Source organism: Pinus tabuliformis, chromosome Q (genome assembly GCF_031772625.1).
Source record: "Pinus tabuliformis cultivar Carrire ecotype Pingquan chromosome Q, CPIR1, whole genome shotgun sequence".
Classification (NCBI taxonomy): domain Eukaryota; kingdom Viridiplantae; phylum Streptophyta; class Pinopsida; order Pinales; family Pinaceae; genus Pinus; species Pinus tabuliformis.
The window spans coordinates 1,202,687,793-1,202,709,537 of record NC_142296.1 but is presented as its reverse complement, the minus strand read 5'-3'; positions in this window follow the sequence as shown (position 1 = coordinate 1,202,709,537).

Here is a 21,745-nt window from a genome sequence, read left to right as displayed (position 1 = left end):
GATGTAATTGGCTAATTGTGGTTGGAACTGCAGAGACAGAAACAGAGGGTCCACCATGCTGGACTGTGTTAATTATGGGAAATAGTGTGGTAACTTTACCGTCAATCTCTGTGATGATTGAATGTGCTACAGCAACAGGTTTCCTTATGAGTTTTCCCCAATTAGTTACCCAGTCGTCAGGAGGAGACAAATCGTTGCGGGAAACATAGACTGGTGCTACAAAATTATAGGATGAGTCATACTGGATGAGAGCGACTCGGCCTTCATCTTTGTCAGGGGTATGTAACACATTAGATATTGTGGTATTATAAAATCGGACACAAGTAATATAAAGAATGGCCAAATCTTTTTGATTTTGTTTTGAATTTTTCATATCCTGCAGTCTGAATACCTAATGTTAGGCATTGCAGGACATTTGGGTCATCTAATGCAACAGAAAAGTCTGGAAAAATATCATACTATACAGGTCCTTCAGCAAGGCTTGTCTCAATGCCACCTATCATGGCTTGTGTAAATGTAGTCCATCGATTATAAAATAGGGTTGAAAATATAAAGGCTTTTGTTACTAATAAGTGAGGAGTATGCTTGAAAGTATTCTAAGGAAATAGGATTATAACACAGTTTTCCTGAATAGCAGTGTAACTACTCTAGCAGAAAATGACAATATCTAGGGAATTATTGATCTTCACTATTTCCTTTCCATGAGCAGAGGTGGCTTCATGGGTCTTCTTTTCTACCTGTCCTGTCTGTAAAGACAATTTGTCAAGGCTCTTAGCAAGAGCTTCGTCATTTTCTGCTAGAGTAGTTACACTGCTATTCAGTTAAACTGTGTTATAATCCTGTTTCCTTAGAATAATTTCGAGCATACTCCTCATTTCAAAATTAGCAGTTTCAATACTCTCAAATTTAGAACTGACAAATTTCTCAAGACTAGACAGAGCTAGATTAGTCCAGTTGGTAGCAGCAACTGAGTCTCTTGCTGCTAATGAAGGGTCATCAGCATGAGATGGAAGAAGTTTGTACAACTTTCCATCTTGACTCCTTATTACAAAATTTTTCCAAGGGGGAAATTCTGTATCTTTTTCCAAAAGGTTTCGATCAAGAAGTTCGCACTAATGTTTATTTGGTGTTCCAGTTCGTATCATATTTACATGGAGCTGGGAACAAATTTTTCTTAGTAATTTTTCTCCTTCAATTTGAACAGTAATCAGAGATCTAGGAATATTTGGCTTATTCATCATGCTCTGAATTTTTGGCTGAAAAATATGGGCTTTCAAAGAAGGAGGAATTACTACTAGATTTTCTTTCAATTTTCTTCTACAAATTTTTCTGGATCCTTGATTCTTTTTTGCTTGGCCTGATTTCTGAATTGTTTTATCAAGGATTGCTCTATTATATTTACAGAAGGATAATACCATTCATAGAATGATATCCATTGGTTTTCTGCCTTCATCCATTTTTTCCATTTCTCAATATTCTGTCTGTTGAAGGCAGGGCAATCATCTCTTGGAAGAAGCATTACTTTTTCGAAGTACAAATATTATTTTTCATCTGTAAACATATCCCAATTGAACATTTTCTTTTTCCATTGATCATCTGGATCATATGGACTGACACCTTTAAAAATATTTAAGAAGGCAACTATCTCTGAATCAGAAGGAATTTCTACATGCTTTGGAATCCTATCAATAGGATTTCTTCTCTGTTTAGGAATAGGTGAAGAATCAATATAACCCAAACCATGAGTGGAAGAACTAGAAACCGTATGTACAAGTAGTTCTTCTTGTGGGTTAAATAATACCACTTTTTTGTAACTTTCTTCGGAGGAGTCAGACGGAGGAGTGAATCTAATCATATTGATCCTGTGACGGTCTGATGACTCACCATGTGGTGTAGGCGGCTTTGAGGAGAATTGGAAAAATGTTTTTGAGCAATGTGGATGATCACAGACTGAGCTGAATGGTTGCGATGGGCCTGGCTGTGAAAATAATCTTCTGATGGAATCATTCACGGCTTGGTCAATTACAAATTACGGAGGCACAGGGGTTTGAGCAGGATGTAATTGGCTAATTGTGTTTGGAACTGTAGAGACAGAAACAGAGGGTCCACCATGATTGACTGTGTTAATTATGGGAAATTGTGTGGTAACTTTACCGTCAATCTATGTGATGATTGACTGTGCTGCAGCAACAAGTTTCTTTATGGGTTTTCCCCAATTAGTTACCTAGTCGTCAGGAGGACATAAATCGTTGCGAGAAACATAGACTGGTGTTATAGGATTATAGGATGAGTCATACTGGATGAGAGTGACTCGGCCTTCATCTTTGTCAGGGGTATGTAACACAGCAGGTATTGTGGTATTATAAAATCGGACACAAGTAATATAAAAAATGGCCAAATTTTTTTGATTTTGTTTTGAAGTTTTCATATCCTCCAGTCTGAATACCTAATGTTAGGCATTGCAGGTCATTTGGGTCATCTAATGCAACAGAAAAGTATGGAAAAATATCATACTCTACAGGTCCTTCAGCAAGGCTTGTCTCAATTCCACCTATCATGGCTTGTGTAAATGTAGTCCATCGATTATCAAATAGGGTTGAGAATACATAGGCTTTCGTTACTAATAAGTGAGGAGTATGCTTGAAAGTATTCTAAGAAAACATGATTATAACACAGTTTGCCTGAATAGCAGTGTAACTACTCTAGCAGAAAATGACAATATCTAGGGAATTACTGATCTTCACTATTTCTTTTCCATGAGCAGAGGTGGCTTCATGGGTCTTCTTTTCTATCTGTCCTGTCTATAAAGACAACCTGTCAAGGCTCTTAGCAAGAGCTTTGTCATTTTCTGCTAGAGTAGTTACACTGCTATTCAAGCAAACTGTGTTATAATCCTGTTTCCTTAGAATACTTTCAAGCATACTCCTCATTTCAAAATTAGCAGTTTCAATACTCTCAAATTTAGAACTGACAAATTTCTCAAGACTAGACAGAGCTAGATTAGTCCAGTTGGTAGCAGCAACTGAGTCTCTTGCTGCTAATGAAGCGTCATCAGCATGAGATGGAAGAAGTTTGTACAACTTTCCATCTTGACTCCTTATCACAAAATTTTTCCAAGGGTGAAATTTTGTATCTGTTTCCAAAAGGTTTCCATCAAGAAGTTCCCACTTATGTTTATTTGGTGTTCCAGTTCGTATCATATTTACATGGAGCTGGGAACAAATTTTTCTTAGTAATTTTTCTCCTTCAATTTGAATAGTAATCAGAGATCTAGGAATATTTGGCTTATTCATCATGCTTTGAATTTTTGGCTGAAAAATATGGGCTTTTAAAGGATGAGGAATTACTACTAGATTTTCTTTCAATTTTTCTTCTACAATTTTTTCTCGATCCTTGATTATTTTTTGCTTGGCTTGATTTTTGAATTGTTTTATCAAGGATTGTTATATTATATTTGCAGAAGGATAATACCATTCATAGAATGATATCCATTGGTTGTTTACCTTCGTCCATTCTTTCCATTTCTCAACATTTTGTCTGTTGAAGGCAGGGCGATCATCTCCTGGAAGAAGCATTACTTTTTCGAAGTACAAATGTTCTTTTTCATGTGTAAACATATCCCAATTGAACATTTTCTTTTTCCATTGATCATCTGCATCATATGGACTGATATCTTTAAAAATATTTAAGAGGGCAACTATCTCTGAATCAGAAGGAATTTCTACATGCTTTGGAATCCTATCAATAGGATTTCTTCTGTATTCAGGAATAGGTGAAGAATCAACATAACCCAAACCATGAGTGGAAGAACTAGAAACTGTATGTACAAGTAGTTCTTCTTGTGGGTTAAAGAATACCACCTTTTTGTAACTTTCTTCAGAGGAGTCAGACGGAGGAGTGAATCTGATCATATTGATCCTATGACGGTTTGATGACTCGCCATGTGGTGTAGGCGGCTCTGAGGAGAATTGGCAAAATGTTTTTGAGCATTGTGGATGATCACAGACTGAGCTGAATGGCTACGATGGGCCTGGCTGTGAAAATAATCTTCTGATGAAATCATACACTGCTTGGTCAATTACAAATTGCAGAGGCGCAGGGGTTTGAGCAGGATGTAATTGGCTAATTGTGGTTGGAACTGCAGAGACAGAAACAGAGGGTCCGCCATGCTGGACTGTGTTAATTTTGGAAAATCGTGTGGTAACTTTACCATCAATCTCTGTGATGATTGATTGTGCTGCAGCAATAGGTTTCTTTATGGTTTTTCCCCAATTAGTTACCCAGTCGCGAGGAGGACACATATCGTTGCGGGAAACATAGACTGGTGCTACAGGATTACAGGATGAGTCATACTGGATGAGAGTGACTCGGCCTTCATCTTTGTTAGGGGTATGTAACACAGCAGGTATTGTGGTATTATAAAATTGGACACAAGTAATATAAAAAATGGCCAAATTTTTTGATTATGTTTTGAAGTTTTCATATCCTGCAGTCTGGATACCTAATGTTAGGCATTGCAGGACATTTGGGTCATCTAATGCAATAGAAAGGTCTGGAAAAACATCATTCTGTACAGGTCCTTCAGCAAGGCTTGTCCTAATGCCACCTATCATGGCTTTTGTAAATGTAGTCCATCAATTATCAAATAGGGTTGAGAATATCATGGCTTTTGTAAATGTAGTCATTCAGTCCTATCCTCACCATCCCCAGATGGGCGTACTTATAACCAACTTTGAGAGCTGCTTTGATATGTTTGGCCTCTAAGAGAGAGATGGTCAACATAGCATTCAATGTTAAATCAACTTTAATGGATTTTTCTTTGATTTTTATCTGGTTGAGGGCACGGAAATTAAAAGAGGAAAGTCCTCGATAAACATCCTTAGGAGAGACTGGTGGAAGTTTCCAGTTTACAATAGGGTCTGTTTCTTCTTGCTCAATTATTACAGAATTACCAGAAGTAGATTCAGATCGACATAAACCTTCTAAACCAGATCTTAGTTCTTCTTCAGTCTTTATAGATTTAAAATGCTTTGTTCCAAACATTCCCATACGCTCAGAGGATTCAGCAGATGAATTTCTAGATACATCCATTGTAGATTTAAGAAAGACAAATACCCGTTGAAAGACTTGCAGAAAATTATGAAGGCAGACTTGCAGCTTTCTTCTGAAGGAGAAATTACGGCTTCCTCGCGTACCGAAGTACGAATTCTCGTCCAACATCTTCAACACCCTCCAACGCCAAGACCGGAAACAACAGGCTCAAACGCTATTCAGGACTCAAGTGAATTCGTCATCCACTCAAACAATATCTCACAACAAATATTCACTCAAACAATACTATCAGGCTCTGATATCATTCAACACAAGACCTTTCTCAAAGATAAATAACACAGCAAGCTTGCGGAATTATGAACTCGTGGAATTTTATTATATGGATGCAGACTTTACATAAAGATGTTTTCTTTACAGAGATCGATTGTCATTGCATTTACGCGACTTTCTACCATCCGAAAGGAACAAGTATTACCGGAGGCTACCTGGCAATAAACAGACTCTGCCTCAGAAATTTCACAGACTCACAGATTTATAGACTTTTCCTTATTGGTTCAGCCACTTTAGGTTCTCACCAGTGCCGAGCACACTGATGCGCATGCTTCCAAACCAGACCTACAAGACCTGAGTGAATATTTCGTGATGCAAGCAGATCGGACACTATGGTCCGCAGATGCAGAGCAGGAAAATCACTCGACTCAAAAACTCTAAACACAAGATTCAAGACTCAAGACTCTCTCCAAACATGAATGAATCTTACTTCACAGCTAGCTCTTATTTATAAGCTAGAAGGGAACAAGCATCCATGAATGGACTATATACAAACTGATGACTCAAAAGTGGAAAAAATAGATAGGTTTGGACTTGTCTGCCGAAAGCAAGATTCGGGCATAGGACAATATCGTCCTATGTTATCTCGTCCCTACTCTTTTTACAGAGAGTTGTAGGCATTTCGAGACCGAATCTTTGTACATACATTATTTACACAAAGGATGTTTACAAATGAGAACCCTCAAAAGACTGGAATGACTAAAGGACGAGATATGCAAATCTCGGTTTGTACAAAGTGGATATTCCAGGGCGAGGGAATCCACGAAAGCTCGTCCGGTGCCACAGTCGGCCAGAAAGACAAAACTTAATCCATTGTGTAATATTCTATTTGTAGATGTGTGTAATGCTGATATCTGAACCTTTCAATCAGGGAATTATTAAAGTACTGCACTCTTATTTCTTTCTCTGATTCCCACATTCGCGAACTGTTTCTATTAGGTGGTTCCAAAAAGTTGATGGGCTAGAAAGGATTTGATGAGATATCAACCTGATGGTGGAAATCTTCATAATTGGTACTGGAAGATATCGTCCTTGCCTTGTATTGGTTTGTGACAAAACATCTAGTGTGACCACAGCGTCGAATTGCTTGCAAGAAAGAAAAATTATTTATGTCAGCAATGTCTTCACAGTCTTGTATACTATACCATTCGTGTGGGATCTAGGTTCAATAAAACCAGGAATTTTAAGCATGTGTAGTGTATACGGCTTAATGAACAAGGCCAAAAGTCCATATATTTTCCACCACTCAATGAACCAATCTAGCGTGGGGTCTTCTCGTTCTAAGGCTTCTGTTGTCATACCTTCAAATAGGAATGAGGACTGTATAGAATAAAATAAGTTGGCTGAGCAATTTTGGAGGTTCATAGCTGTAAAGAAGGATTCCTTTTGTCTGTTGGGGTTATAATTTTCCCGATGAAGATGGTCATCAAACCTACGAAGTGTGATGTGGCAACTTGTCATTCGATCATCATCCTCATCATCTCTTTCAAGAGTATAGAGTATACTACCAATGTGTTCCATATACTCTAAATCTTCCACTGATTCTTGATTCATTTCATCTTGCATTGTTTCTGTCCATAGATAGGGAATATCTTCTCGGTGCCTAGTCTCTTTGATCGGGTACCAATCTAAATCATGGATAAGTACTGGAATTTCAAGCATATAACTTACCCAACCATTTGGTGTTTCTATTTCAACAGTGCTTTCTCTTCTCTTGATATAATTGCAATGTAGACTTAGTATTGAATGTTCAGAGAGAAATTCCCTACTCAACTTGTCTGCAAAATTGTTCTTATCACCCTTAACAAATTCAACATCAAAATTATACTGGCTAAGCTGCATAATCCATCTTACCATAGCAGCGTCTTCAAAATCACATTTGTGAATGGCAAATTTTAATGCCTGGCAGTCTGTTTTAACAGTGAATTTGGTGTAGATAACAAAGTCCGTGAATTTTTCTATTCCCAAACAAACTGCTCTAAGTTCTTTCTTCAGACTTGACCAATTCAATTGATTTTTGGCCCATAATCCAGATGCATATTGACAGATTTCAATCTCACTTTTGCTGTTGGGGTTCTTCTGGCACAGGATTGCTCCCCATCCTTCATAACTTGCATCTATCACAATGACTTTCTCCAATTCTTCTCTGATAGGGGAGAGAGGTTGAATATTTCTGACTTTCTCTTTTATTGCTCTGACTGCCCGTGTGCAGTTATCATTCCATGGAATTGGATCCTTTTGAAGCCTTTTATTTAATAACTTTCTTTCTTGTGCACAATGCTTCAGAAACTTAGAAATATAATTCAAACTTCCCAAAAATCTTTGCAACTGTGTTTTATCCTTAATTTCATCAGGGAAGTGATCAACAAAATTCAAACTTCTTTGGATTACAGTATAGGATCCATACTATATATTGTAACCCAAGAAATCTATCATTGGCCGGAACAACTTCATTTTGGATTCTAATAATACTATTCCCATTTCTTTGATCCTGCGGAGAAATATTTTCAAATGTTTAACATGGTCAGCAATATTACCAGAATGAATCAGTAAATCATCAGTATACCTTTTCAGGAATTCCTCCATTCCTTCAAAAGTTTCATCCATTATTCTCTGGAAGGCTGAAGGAGCATTGATTAGGCCGAATGGCATGATATTCCATTCATAATGCCCTTCAGGTACAAAGAATGTTGTCTTCCATTTGTCTTCCTCTTTGATTCCTACTTGCCAAAAACCAGATTTGAGATCAAATTTGGAGAATATTTTTGATTTTGATATCTAGGAAAGTATGGAGGATGGCTTGGGAAAAGGGTATGCATCATAATCCAAAATACTATTCAGAGGTTTGTAATTCACAACTAGCCTTGGCTTACCTCTCGCAATTTCAGCATGCTTATTAACATAAAATGCAAAACATGCTATGGGGCTCTTACTTTTCCTGATAAGCCCTTTCTTTCAGAGATCCTTTATTTCTTCTCTGCAAAGCTTCACATGTTCTTCATTCATTTCCACTGCTTTGGATCTCCTTAATTTTCCGCTGAAATCTTTTTTGAGAGGAAGCTTTACTTCCTGTTTCTTAATATGCCAGAAAGCATTTGGGTCACCTGAACAACACTCTTTGAATTTAGCAGTGAGATTTGCTATTTCAGAGGCATATTTTCCATTATCCAAATGTTCTTCTATTTTTAATACTTCTCCCTTTACTTCCATTTTTGCCAGAAAATTTTCCATTCTCTCTAGTCTTTTAATCATAATTGGAGTATTAGAATTAATAAATGGAAAAAAGACTTCCTTATTCTCAAGGCTGATAAAATATCCATACCTCTGTGTTTTTGTATCAAATTTTGCTCCATGCATGCTAAAATTCTGAAAAAATGGGGTCCCAAGGTACATTGCACAATCTAGTCCTGGGACAACGGGACAAACCAAATGAACTCTGATCTTTTCTGTAAGCAGAACGTCTATTTCTGCTTCATACTTAGTGGGAATATCACCACTTGCAGTAATCACTCTCAGACATGTTGTTGGTCTCCGATGATGCATACCAACTACAGTATCACTTACAATATTTAATCTAGAACCAGTATCCATAAGAACTTTCCAGAACTCATACTGGTTTCCAATCTTTACCTTCATTTTGACACAATACATGACATCTCTATTCATGCTACTGCATCCAAAATCTGTTCTTGCCTTTTCCTCTTCTTCTCCTTCTTCCCGGCTGTACTGCTGCTGAACTTGTCCTGAATGATAAGTCCGGTTTTCTGTTTTTCCTGAAACAGGGTCTTGTGATGAAGACGCAGGATATGCCTGTGCATTCAATATCCTTAGACTTAGTTCATTGTGTTTTTCAACACACAGTCTCCTGTTCTCCTTGATTGTTTTTCTCAATTCTTTAATTGCCGGATGAACTGCAGGCAAAGTCTGTGGGAGATCTTCTCCAAAATCTTCATTTCTAAACTATTTGGTTAAGGCCTCTACTGAGAAAAGAGTAGTAGGAGGTACATACCCTTTATTTGGAGAATTCTTCAGACTAGAAGGTGTTTTCTTTAAATGTTCTGTTAGAAAAGATCTGTACATATATTTCATCTGTGGATCAGTAGCAGCCATCATCTATGCAAAAATATTTTTGCTGGTCTCATGATAATCAGTCTTCATCATTTTGACTGCATTACATGTACAAACATCAGGATCATCACAGTCACAATATTTACATTCTGTACAGTGTGGGTCATTACAAAATTCTTCATCAGAGGACTCTTCTGAGTCAACAAAGTTAAAATCATTTTCAGACCCAGAATCAGAAGATACAAGCTCATCATAGCTGCTAGGAAGATCAAAAGAATTTATCTTTCCTTTCTTATTTCTATATTGAACTTTCTTCTTAGATGAATATTTATTTTTGTTTGGACAGTTTGGAGCTGTGTGGCCTTTTTTGTTACAATTGTAACAAATTATTTCTCTGTCTTTGGAAAAAAAATTTGTATGCTTATAAGGTTTTGCTTTGTGATGTTTTCCTTTTGGTTTTTCTTGGGAAATCTGGTAATTCTTTTTGAAATGTCTTTTCTTTCTTCTCTTATGCCCCTCAGAATTGCCAGCTTTACCAAGGTGCCATTTCTTACAGAGCTGTTGGTAACCATGAGGCTTTTTGGGATTAGTAGCTGCTCTAGCAATCTTCATTTGTGATCATAATTCAAAAATGATAGCCTTTACAGCTTGTCTGATTATACCAAATTTATAATCACCAACCTCCCCTGGTAATTTATTGACAATAGCAGAAGAAACCCATTGGGGAAGGGATGCAACAAAAATTTCCTTCCATTTTGGCTCAAGAATGAGATTGGAGTCAATTTGTGCAATCTGTGAAGGAATTCATTAAATTATTCATCAAAGTGTTGCATATTATGCAATTTCATGGCCAGCAGAGTAATGGTCGTAATATCATTGCTTATCTGGGGGAAACCAATGAAATTGACAGTAATGGCATAGAGGAGTTTTCCTATCATATTACTGACAAGCATATGAGTGACAGGGTCTATGTGAGCAGTGCCATCCTCATTTAGGACAACAACTTGTTCCCAATCATCAAGGAGACTTGGCTCTTTTAATGTCTCAGCTTTTAGCCAAGAATCTAATGTACCCTCAAATCCTCCAATTATCCTTCTCGTGGCATTAGTAGGACCTATATCATCTACAAGATAAGTCCTATAGCAAACAAGCATGGAGTGTAATACATACATGATTTCAGCTTCAGTGCAATTGTCAATATTCCATGAGTAGGTAGAATTTGCAGACCAATCCTTATGGTATTTTGATTTCATAAGGTCTCTGTGGTCAGGAGCAGGATTCCATGTAGTCTGCCATCTTGATCTGGAAGATGTGGCATTGACCTGATCTTTATCATCATCAGATTGTTCTTGGTCTGTCACAGAGAAGTTATTGATACAGATTTCAAGATCTTCAATTTGTGGTTCTGCTTCTATCTTATGAAGACTCATGTCAAACAATGATGATTCTATCTTATGAATACTTGTATCAAAACTTTCTTCTTCATCTTTGGTGGATGAATCTTCAAACATAAAATTAGAGGATTCAGGCTTGCTTGATTCTTCAGTTTCTTTGGATTGTTTTATGGTAGGATGTGGGCTAAAGAAACTGGGATTGGCAAACAAAGAATATGGATGAGAGGAGGTAGGAGGTGGAAAGGTTATAGAACTGGGTGTCCTGATGAGGCTTTCCACAGAAGGAGTAATAGAATAAGGAACAAAAGTCTTGTGTTCTGAAAATATAGTTGCAGATTTATAAGCTTCGACCCTAGGCTTCTTTTTCAAAGATTCAATTCCTTGAGATACTTCCCAGACTTGTTTTTTGACAATATCTAGGGAATTACTGATCTTCACTATTTCTTTTCAATAATTGGAAATATATATTTGAATGAACAAACTTACCCTCATATCCTTTCTAACAACAATGTAAGGGGCATAATAAGGACTGAGGTTGTCGAAAGCTGCCCAGAGCTGTTCAATTTAGCTTTATAGGTTTAACGGAGAACTGTCTGCGGCGGTCGGTCCCTCCTTCAACGCCGGGGTTACCTCCCATTCTGATGTAAATGGAGCACTAACTGTTGCGATCAGTCCCTGTTCGGCCCTGGGGTTACCTCCTGTTGCAATCAACACTGGCCGTGGATGAAGGTCAAGGAGTTTAGTCGAAACACCAGCCGAAGAGAATCGAAGTGGAGAATTAACAGATGGCTCCCAAAAAAATAATAATTAAATTTAAATTGTTATTTTTGGATTTGAAACTAAAAACGATTCAAAAAATTGAGTTAGAACATGCATATTTTACATCAAACTTTCTTGTGGAAGATTGAGCAGTATGCCATTGTTGAAAACATTGTGGACCATTGGACTATATATAAGCTAATGAATTATATTGGAAAAGGGTTTGAGGTCATTTCAACATAGCAAAGTATATATGGATTTTATGGATTTTATAAATGTATTTTTTTCTTTATTGGTAATGAAATTCCATATTCGATTTTATTAATTTTATGTATTATATCAATAAATTTAATTTTTTTCATTAAATTTATTAAGTAAATTAAATTTATTTATCTAATAAAAATTTAAAATTTATTATACCATTAAATTATTTTTATTATTATATAATATTCTTAATGGTTTTAAATAAAAAATATTGTATAAACAAAACATTTTTTATATTAATTTAACGTTTGGTTTGGTGTATGTTCGTTTATTATTATTATTTAGAAAAGTTGATTTGGAAAAAAAATTTCATTGAAAAGGAGTTTAAAAATTATAATAATTTTTTTGTTTATAATATGTTATTGAGTCTTTATATGGGTAGTTCAATTGGTAATAGTTTGTCTCTCATGAAATATGAGTTATGTGAGGTATGGATGAGGCAGATATGGGTTCACTTAAAGGATTAGTGATGGTGGTTAAAATAAACCTCGTGTCAACACTTAGAGGATTACTGGTGGTGGTTAAAGTAAACTTTGTGCTGAACAAGTATGAGCACTGCCAAGTTGTTGACTCCTCTAGACACACAAAATAATGATAATAATAAAAATTGGAAAGGAAAACATCACATCATTGTTAAATGTTTTTATTATTAAAATGTTGATTTTAACTTATTGCAATAGGTATAAAAAACATAATGGACATATTGTCTTTTAAATTTCAAATTGGGTGAAACTAGTACTCAACAAGTCGATATTAATAGAATCTTATGACTTGGAAATGGTTGATACATTGAAAGACACTCCCATTAATCATCATTTAGCCTCCCAAAAGCTAACAGTAGAAAGAACTTCTTATTGGATAAGGGCCCAAATGTCCAAACTAATATAATATTATGATTCGGCAATGGTTGATACATTGAAAGACACCCTCATTAATCATCATTGAGCGTAACACCCTCCTCCCACATATATCCAAGCAACTGGCCAGTCGGGGTATATATGGGACAAGAGGCCACTATGATATGTTTTGACCTCCTAAGTCACATTAAGGAAGTGGAACTGATGGAAACACACCATACATACATCCAACATCATCAACAGAACCCTCAGAGGACAAGTTAGCCACTTAAACAACCTGCCACTGGGTCCCACTATTGTTTTAGGTCTCTTGGGCTATAGTCGCTCTGATGCTATGGGCAAGGGAGAGACCAACAACCTAAAGTTGTTCTCACGGGCTTACTTGCCAGCGATTGTGGACCAGAATTGTTAGCGTTGTGCCAACGACCGCAAGATTTACACCACTTTTCAGTATCAGAGCCCAGGCCACTGCCTAGAATTGACCGATCTCTTCAAATTAGTAAAGTAACATGGAAATGAAAGTACTAAAACAAATACTTGTTGAAGACCTTGACTTTAACCCTACTAGCCATGACAATCATTTTGTTAAACATATTGCTAATGTGTAATCTACAGGTGTAATTCATAGTTCTAAGCATAGGGGTCTCATACTTAGCTGAGAATCACTAAGAACCATTGATGCTTCTACGCATCAACTCCCATTCCATCCATTAGGTCATAGATGCGTTGATCATTCAATTATAAGTAAAAACATGATGAGAGCCACACATGCTTGCTATCATAAAACATATACATAACCAACATCATAGCAGCAAAAATACTCATGAAAGTATAGTCATATAGACCACATATAATCCATCAAAATACTCATAAAAATAGAAGGAGAAATAACCTTTCATTAATGATGAGAAATCCAAACCATGATGAGACTTCCACGTTTCACTAGACTGTAGCATGGATGAGCCAAATCTCTCTTCAACCATTCAGCCTTGTGCCATATTCCAAGCATGAATGTCAGATCTCATACAACACATCAATCAAAACTAATCTAGGGCTTTCAGGGGTCATCCACCTCAGCCCATCAAACAGTGACTCCACCTCACTATCAGATATCTCCAAAACCATCATCAAATCGGTCTCTATCCCAACCATCCAGGGCTCCACATCATTTGTACAACCCGACTACGGGGCTAGTAACCCAACGCACAACTTTTACTGGGCTCTAGAGAGTTTGTCCAACCAAGGCTATGGGACTAGTAACTCAACCCACCAAGGGTTCCAGAGCATTTGTCCAACCCAGGGTACGGGACTACTAACTCAACCAAAGTTGTTTCAAGGCTCCAGAGCATTTGTCCAACCAAGGCTACATGACTAGTAACTCAACCCAAGCTAAGGAAACATTAGAGCTAATAAAAAACACAACAAGGAAATAAACCCACAATCACCATGGCTATCCATGAAATGGAAAGGCTAGGCAATCCATTGTCAATCCCAACCATCTTCCATGCCAATGATAGATCACAACCAACAAACCACATGCATATGACGTGGATACCAAAACTAGTGAAGAAGTCATACATATAACTCGGTACCTGCAAGAAAATCTGATGTAGTTGCTGATGTTGATGCCTTATTACTCTTTCCTTCATTTCCTTTGCCTTCTTGATCCAATAATCCAAGTATACCACACCCTCCAAGAGTGTTCTAAGAAAAATCTAAGTGCCTAATAGTATGAGAGAGAGAGAATAATAAGAGAGATCTAATACTGAACTGACAAAATGCTACCAACTGATCCTCATAAGCCTTTTTATGAATGAGGCCTCTATTTTCTTAATTTTCCATAATTTTCCTTCATTTTCCTCCTCACATGCAACCTATGACCTTTCACCTCCCTTTTCTCCTAATTTCAATTATTTTCATAAATAAATGTGCCAAAAATGTCATTTTTCCTTTTCATGCCCTAGCCATTGCCTTTGCCAATTTCCTTAATCATAAAAAACCAAATGAACACCCCTTAGGATTTCTTGCATGACATTCATCTTGGAATACGTGTCCCATCATCTGTAGTTATAGTTTTTTTAAATTTTATTGCATGGAATTTTCACCAAGGCTATCACAGAACCCTCCCCCTTGGGGGACACTGTCCTCGATGTTCAATCACACATATACCGCAGAATCCCACTGAAGAAGACATACTTATCATGGATCTTTATAACACATCATGATGCAATATTTACAATGAAATATTTTCTCAAGAGGAAAATATCATAACAACGTGACAACATACACATAGCGGAGCTTTATAACACATTTCATTATGGTATTTACATCCAATGTACATGGGTGTACATATAGCAATGTGATCAAAATATAGATACCAAAACATATGCCAAATCATATACTAAAGCATATATCAAAAAATATAGTAAACACTATGTCTAAGCATATATCAAAACATCATATATCATATATCAAACAATCATAAAGCATATATCAACTGCGATAAGGCAAATACCAAACCACCATAAATAAAATACCAAACCACCATAAGCAAACACCAAACCACCATATCAAGTTGCTTTGTCTCAACTGGAAAGCAAGGAAGGATACATGGAATGCATCTAATTTTCCATATCCCATGTAGCTTCATTGGGCCCAATGTGCTTCCATTTCACTTTAACTTGCTCGATTGCTTGGTTATGGAGAATGAGCACCTTTTTCTACAATATACACTGAGGCTTCGATTGGAATTCTCCACATGGCTCCACCTAAAATACAGACCAGTCAATTACATGATCAACATGTTTAACATAATTCTTAAGAAATGAGACATGGAAAACATCATGGATTTTCATTGTCAAAGGTAGTGAAATTCGATAGGCTACTGTTCCAATCCTCTCAATGATACTGAAGGGTCCACAAAACCATGGTTCCCACATGGCACATAATCCAATATGAAAGGATCCCTTCTTTGGTTTTATGTGTAAGTACACTTGTTCCCCAACCTGAAACTCCTTGAACAACCTATTACTATCATCATAGCTCTTCTACCTATCCTGTGTTTCCTTAAGGTTTTTCTTGATTACTTGCATTTCATGTTCCATGCATACCAACATATCTAGTCCAACCAATACTTTGCTAACTGGATCACTCCAACTGATGGGAGTGTCACAACTCCACCCATACAATGCCTCAAAAGGACTCATCCTCAGTGACTCCTAGTAACCGTTGTTGTATGCGAACTCTGCAAGTGGAATATACTCTTCCCACTTCTGTTTTTGATGCATCACATACATCCTCAATATATCCTATAATATCATGTTGACCCTCTCTGCCCCTCCATCTGTCTGTGGATGATAAGTTGTGTTGAAGGCCAACTTTGTGCCCAAACCTGCAAATAACTCCTTCCAAAACTTAGAAGTGAACTTTGCATCCCTGTCTAATATAATCTTTTTTAGGACACCATGTAATATAACCACATCTTTGATTAATACATGTGCCACATCAGTAACTGATAGCGTAGACTTCACCAGAATGAAGCGTGCAACCTTTGTTAACCTATCCACAATGACCATGATGAAATCATGTTGCTTCACTGTCTTTGAAACCCTATGATGAAATCCATGGAAATGACCTACCATTTCCATTCCAGAATCGCAATCGAGTGTAGCATTCCACCTAGATGCTTACACTCTCCTTTCACTCATTAACAATCAAAACATCTAGCCATAAACCCTACTACATCCCTCTTCAAGTTCGTCCAATAGTAAGATCTCTTCATTACTGTCAATGTCTTCTAGTAACCGGGTGACCTGAATACAGTTTCGTCTAAAAATCCCTCAAGATAACCTTCTTGAGATCACTATCATCTGGCACATATATCCTATCTCGGAACTTGACCAATCCATCTACTACAAGACAATAGTGCAAGTCCTGTGCACCCGCACTTGTAGTTGTACATGTACCTATACCATCATCTGTACCTGTCCATGTACCATGACCTGTACCTGTTTCTATACCTATACTATCACCCTACTGCAACCTGTGCACAATATCCATATATCTACATCCTGCTATCTCACCCACAAGATCATGTCCTGTAAATCTATCCCATAAGATCTCATAGCTACTAAATGATTAACCTATACTCGCATGCTAAGACCATATGCCACTTTGTTCTCCTTACCTTTGATGTATCTGATCTCAAAGTTGAATTCATTGATCGTGGCCAACCACCGAGCCTACCTACCATTCATATTTGGTTGGTTAAATAGATACAATAAACCACTATGATCACTCATCATTGTGAACCTCCTGCCCAGAAGACTGTGTCTCCACATCCTCAATGCATGTACAATTTCTGCTAACTCAAGATCATGCATGGGATAGTTCCGCTCGTGCTCATTCAGTCTCCATGACTCGTGGCATACTACTTGTCCATATTACATAAGGACTCCACCAAGTCCTCTCTTTCACGCATCTGTGCACACAACAAACTCTTTTTTCGAGCCTACAATCGTCAACACTAGTGTGTGTTAGCAATTGCTTGAGCTGCTCAATACCAGCCTCATATTCCTCTATCCATTCAAACATTTTACCTTTTCTTTGAAAATATGTGATAGGATAAGAAATTTGTGAGAAGTTCCTAACGAACCCCCTATAGTAGTCTACCAAACCCATGAAGGATCTCACCTCATCCACATTCTTAAGAGCTACCCACTCCATGATGGTTCTTATATTTTTTGAATCTAATGCAATTCCTTCGTTAGAGATGACATGCCCCAAGTAATGTATCTCTGTCTGAAAGAAACTACATTTGCTAAGCTTAGCATACAACTGATGCTCTCTCAACAATTTCAAAATTTTTGCTAGATTCTCGGCATGCTCTCTTATGTTTTTTGAATATACTAGTATATCATTAATGAACATAATAACAAACTTATCCAAATATGGATGCAATACATTATCCATCAGGCACATGAATGTAGCTAGAGAATTATTTAAGCCAAATGGAACTACAAAAAACTCATAATTCCTATACCTAATCATGAATGTGGTCTTGTAAATGTCCTCTTCCTTTATGAGTACCTGGTGGTATCCAAATCTCAGAACAATCTTTGAGAACATGGTTGTCCCCTTTAGTTGATCGAACAATTCATCAAAACTCAGAAAAGGGTACTTTTTCTTGATGGTCACTTTGTTCAACTGCCTATAATCAATGCATAATCTGAGATTACCATCTTTCTTCTTCACAAACAATACTTATGTGCCCCATGGTGATACACTTGGCCTAATGTATCATTTTTCCAATATTTCCTTTAGCTACAAATTTAACTCAACCAACTCAGGTGTGCTCATCCGATAAGGTTCTTTCGATGCTGGAGATACCCTTAGCACTAACTCAATAGAAAATTCTACCTCCCTATGACAAGGAAACTCTGTAATGTCATCAGGAAATACATACCTGAACTATTGTAAAATCGGGTACTTGTTCAACACATCTGTATTCTCAACCTCCTTACCTTATCACCAGAAATGTGTACTATGAATAGCTTACACCCCTTCCTTTTGCTACGCTTTCCTTGCATAGTTGTCACCATCCTAACTGATGTGGCCTTCTTCTTACCCTGTAATCCTCTTGGTTCTCCATTTTCATCAACACACTCAATACCTTTGTCATAGAAGTCACCTTAGTTCCAACCAATCCATGCCCAATAACATATTGTATGAACCCAACAGTAATACATTTAAATGTGCTGTTGTAGGCATACCATTCAAATCAAATACACAAGGTCTTACCCAATGATGAACTCATTTTTTAGTACCTGTAACCAACCATACTAACCAAGATTTGGCATGCAATTCCTTAAACCACACTTATCCACCAAGTCAGGACTAACATAGATATAATTAGATCCAAGGTCAATCAAAATAGAAATGACTTGATCATAAAGCTTACTGCTCATCTCGATGATAGATGCATGATGCTATTCTTTTTTTTTTATCTAGGGCTGCATAGATACGTGGAATACTTTGACCAAGATCTCCAACATTTTGTACCTCCTATGCACTGTATATATTAGGCCTACCACTCTCATATTGTGGAAAATCCCTCCTACGATGATCTCTTCCACAAGTCCAACATTGCACGGACTCCTTATTCTACTCCCCAGATCTATGTCCATGTCCTCTATTTGTTGCATTGAACCTATTATGCATTGAACCTATTAAGTGGTCCAACATTCTCCTTGTTACCCAAATCTTGTGGTCTTACTTGCTTCTTGTCCCATGTTCCTTTGTTCTTTGTTTTACCTCTCAATATGGCTTCATCTTAGCTCGGTGCTTCGATTGTTCATAGCAATGCTTGAATTTTAAGATAGCCTCCTCCAGTGATCTACGATCATTCAACTCAATCCTATATTTGAATGCAACCAGTAACCCACTAACAAATCTATGAATCTTAGCCCTCTCCTCCTTGAGGTAAGGCACATACCTCAATAGTTATAAGAACTTACTGCTATACTAATCATTTGTCATGGATCCCATCTTTAGTTCATAGAATTATTTTTCCTTGTCATCAAAGTACCTCTCCGACAGATACTTTTTCTTGAATAGCCACTCAAATTCACTCCAATTTACATCTTTTCCATTTATGTCCTTTACATTCTTCACATCTTCCCACCAGATGTCTGCTTTACCTTTAATATTGAATATACCCACTCTATCTTTCATGTTCTTTGAGTAGTCATGCAACCCGAAGAACTTCTTCATACTGAGTAACCGCGTCTTTGAATCCTGTGATCTCTTTAACTCTCCATCAAAAGTAGGTGTCTTTTCCTTCTTAAACTCATCCGGAAAGTATCCACTATCATTCCTCCTATAAGGATGACATCAGTGATGATCATAGTTCCTATCTGAATTAGAACTAGAATTATACCGGAGTCTATCACTTCTCCTCTCCAAAGTGTCCAACAATATTCCATCTCAGATTGTGTCATCTCTATCTGATCAGTTACCGCTATGTGGTCTACTACCATATGCCCTAATAGTTTTTTCCTCCTGCTCATGACTAATCTGAAGTGGTCCTTTCCACTACAAATCTAACAAGCTCTGGAGTATGACTACATTTACCTCTTCTAACTTTTCCTATGATCATATGATTTTGTCATTATTTCCCTTACAACTCCTTATCTCTTCCTTTAAACTTCTGAGTGTTACTGCCAAATCAAAAGAGTTACCAACACCATACTGCTCTTTCGATTCATAGGGAGAGTCTCTATAGTCAACCATCTTGCTAGCCATTTAATATTTCTTCTTGCAAGGTATATCATGTAAGCTAAGCCAAATCACAATAAACCAACATACCTTACTATAGCTCGAGGAGGATACCTTTCCTGCAACATCAACATATCAACATGATACATGTATAACATAATCATAACAATATATAAAATATTACATAAGAAAATAACCATGCAACTGTCATTCTAGCTAGGGTCCAGTCATGAATGCATGACCTTAACACAAAACACACTAGAATCTCATGCATGACAACAGCCACTACATGACGGTACACTTGACCACATACAAACATGAAAATGCATAAGAATTACATAACCCTACATACCATGACCTTATGCATGATGACATAAACCGTATCATTGTATGTGGACCATGGAAAACCACAATGTAGACAATACACCAGTCTACATGCAGATAACACTCAAGCACAAGTATGGTTCACTCCCACACATAACGCATATTGTCAAGCATAAATGAGCAACACTCGTAACAACATGTAGCATCATGTAATCCAACACACAAGAATGATACATACAACCAAGGCATCCAAGAATGTAACAAAGTGGACAAAATGATACATGTAAGTGATATATAAGAACATATAACTAGTCATACACTCACAACGATGCATCCAAAAAAGAACACTAAGTTCCACATGACAACATCATTGCAAAATGATCAACTTCATGCAAATGAAACAAGCATATGGAATGCAAGTGTGAGAGACACACATGCAACTAACATGCATGCGTGACCAACACATAGCCCATCCAGTCTGAGGGTTGAACCATGCTCTAATACCACTATGATATGATTTGACATCCTAAGTCACATTAAGGAAGTGGAACTAATGGAAACACACCATACAGACATCCAACATCAACAACAGAACCCTAAGAGGACAAGTCAGCTACTAAGACAGCTTGTCCCTGGGTCCCACTGTTGTTTTAGGTCTCTTGGGCCATAGTCACTCTCATGCTATGGGAAAGGGAGTGGCCAGCAACCTAAAGTCACTCTCGTAGGCCTACCTACTAGCGACTATGGACAATAATTGTCGTTGTTGTGCCAACAACCCTAAGATTTAAGCCACTTTTCTGGCTAAGAGCCCAGGTCACTACCCAAAATTCAACCATCTCTTCAAATTAGTAAAGTAATACGGAAATGACAGTACTAAAGAAAATATTTGTTCAAGACCTTGATTGGACCCCTACTAGCCTTGACAGGGATTTCATCAAACATATTGCCAATGTGTAATCTACAGGTGTAATTCATAGTTTTGAGCATAGGGGTCTCATACTTAGCTGAGAATCACTAAGATCTATTGATGCCTCAATGCATCAACTACCATTCCATCCATTAGGTCATAGATACATTGATCATTCAATTATAAGTAAAAACATGATGAGAGCCACACATGGTTGTTCTCATAAAACATATACATAAGCAACATAATAACAAAAAAAATACTCATGAAAGTACAGTCATATAGACCACATTAATTCATCAAAATACTCATAGAAATACAAGGAGAAATAACCTTTCATTAATGATGCAAAATCCAAAACCAGGATGGGACTTCCACATTCCACTTGACCGTAGAATGGTTCAACTAAATCTCTCTTCAACCACTCACCCTCATGCCATATTCTAAGCGTGAATGTGCGATCTCATAGAACACATCAATCAAATCTCATCGAGGGCTTCCAGAAGCCATCCACC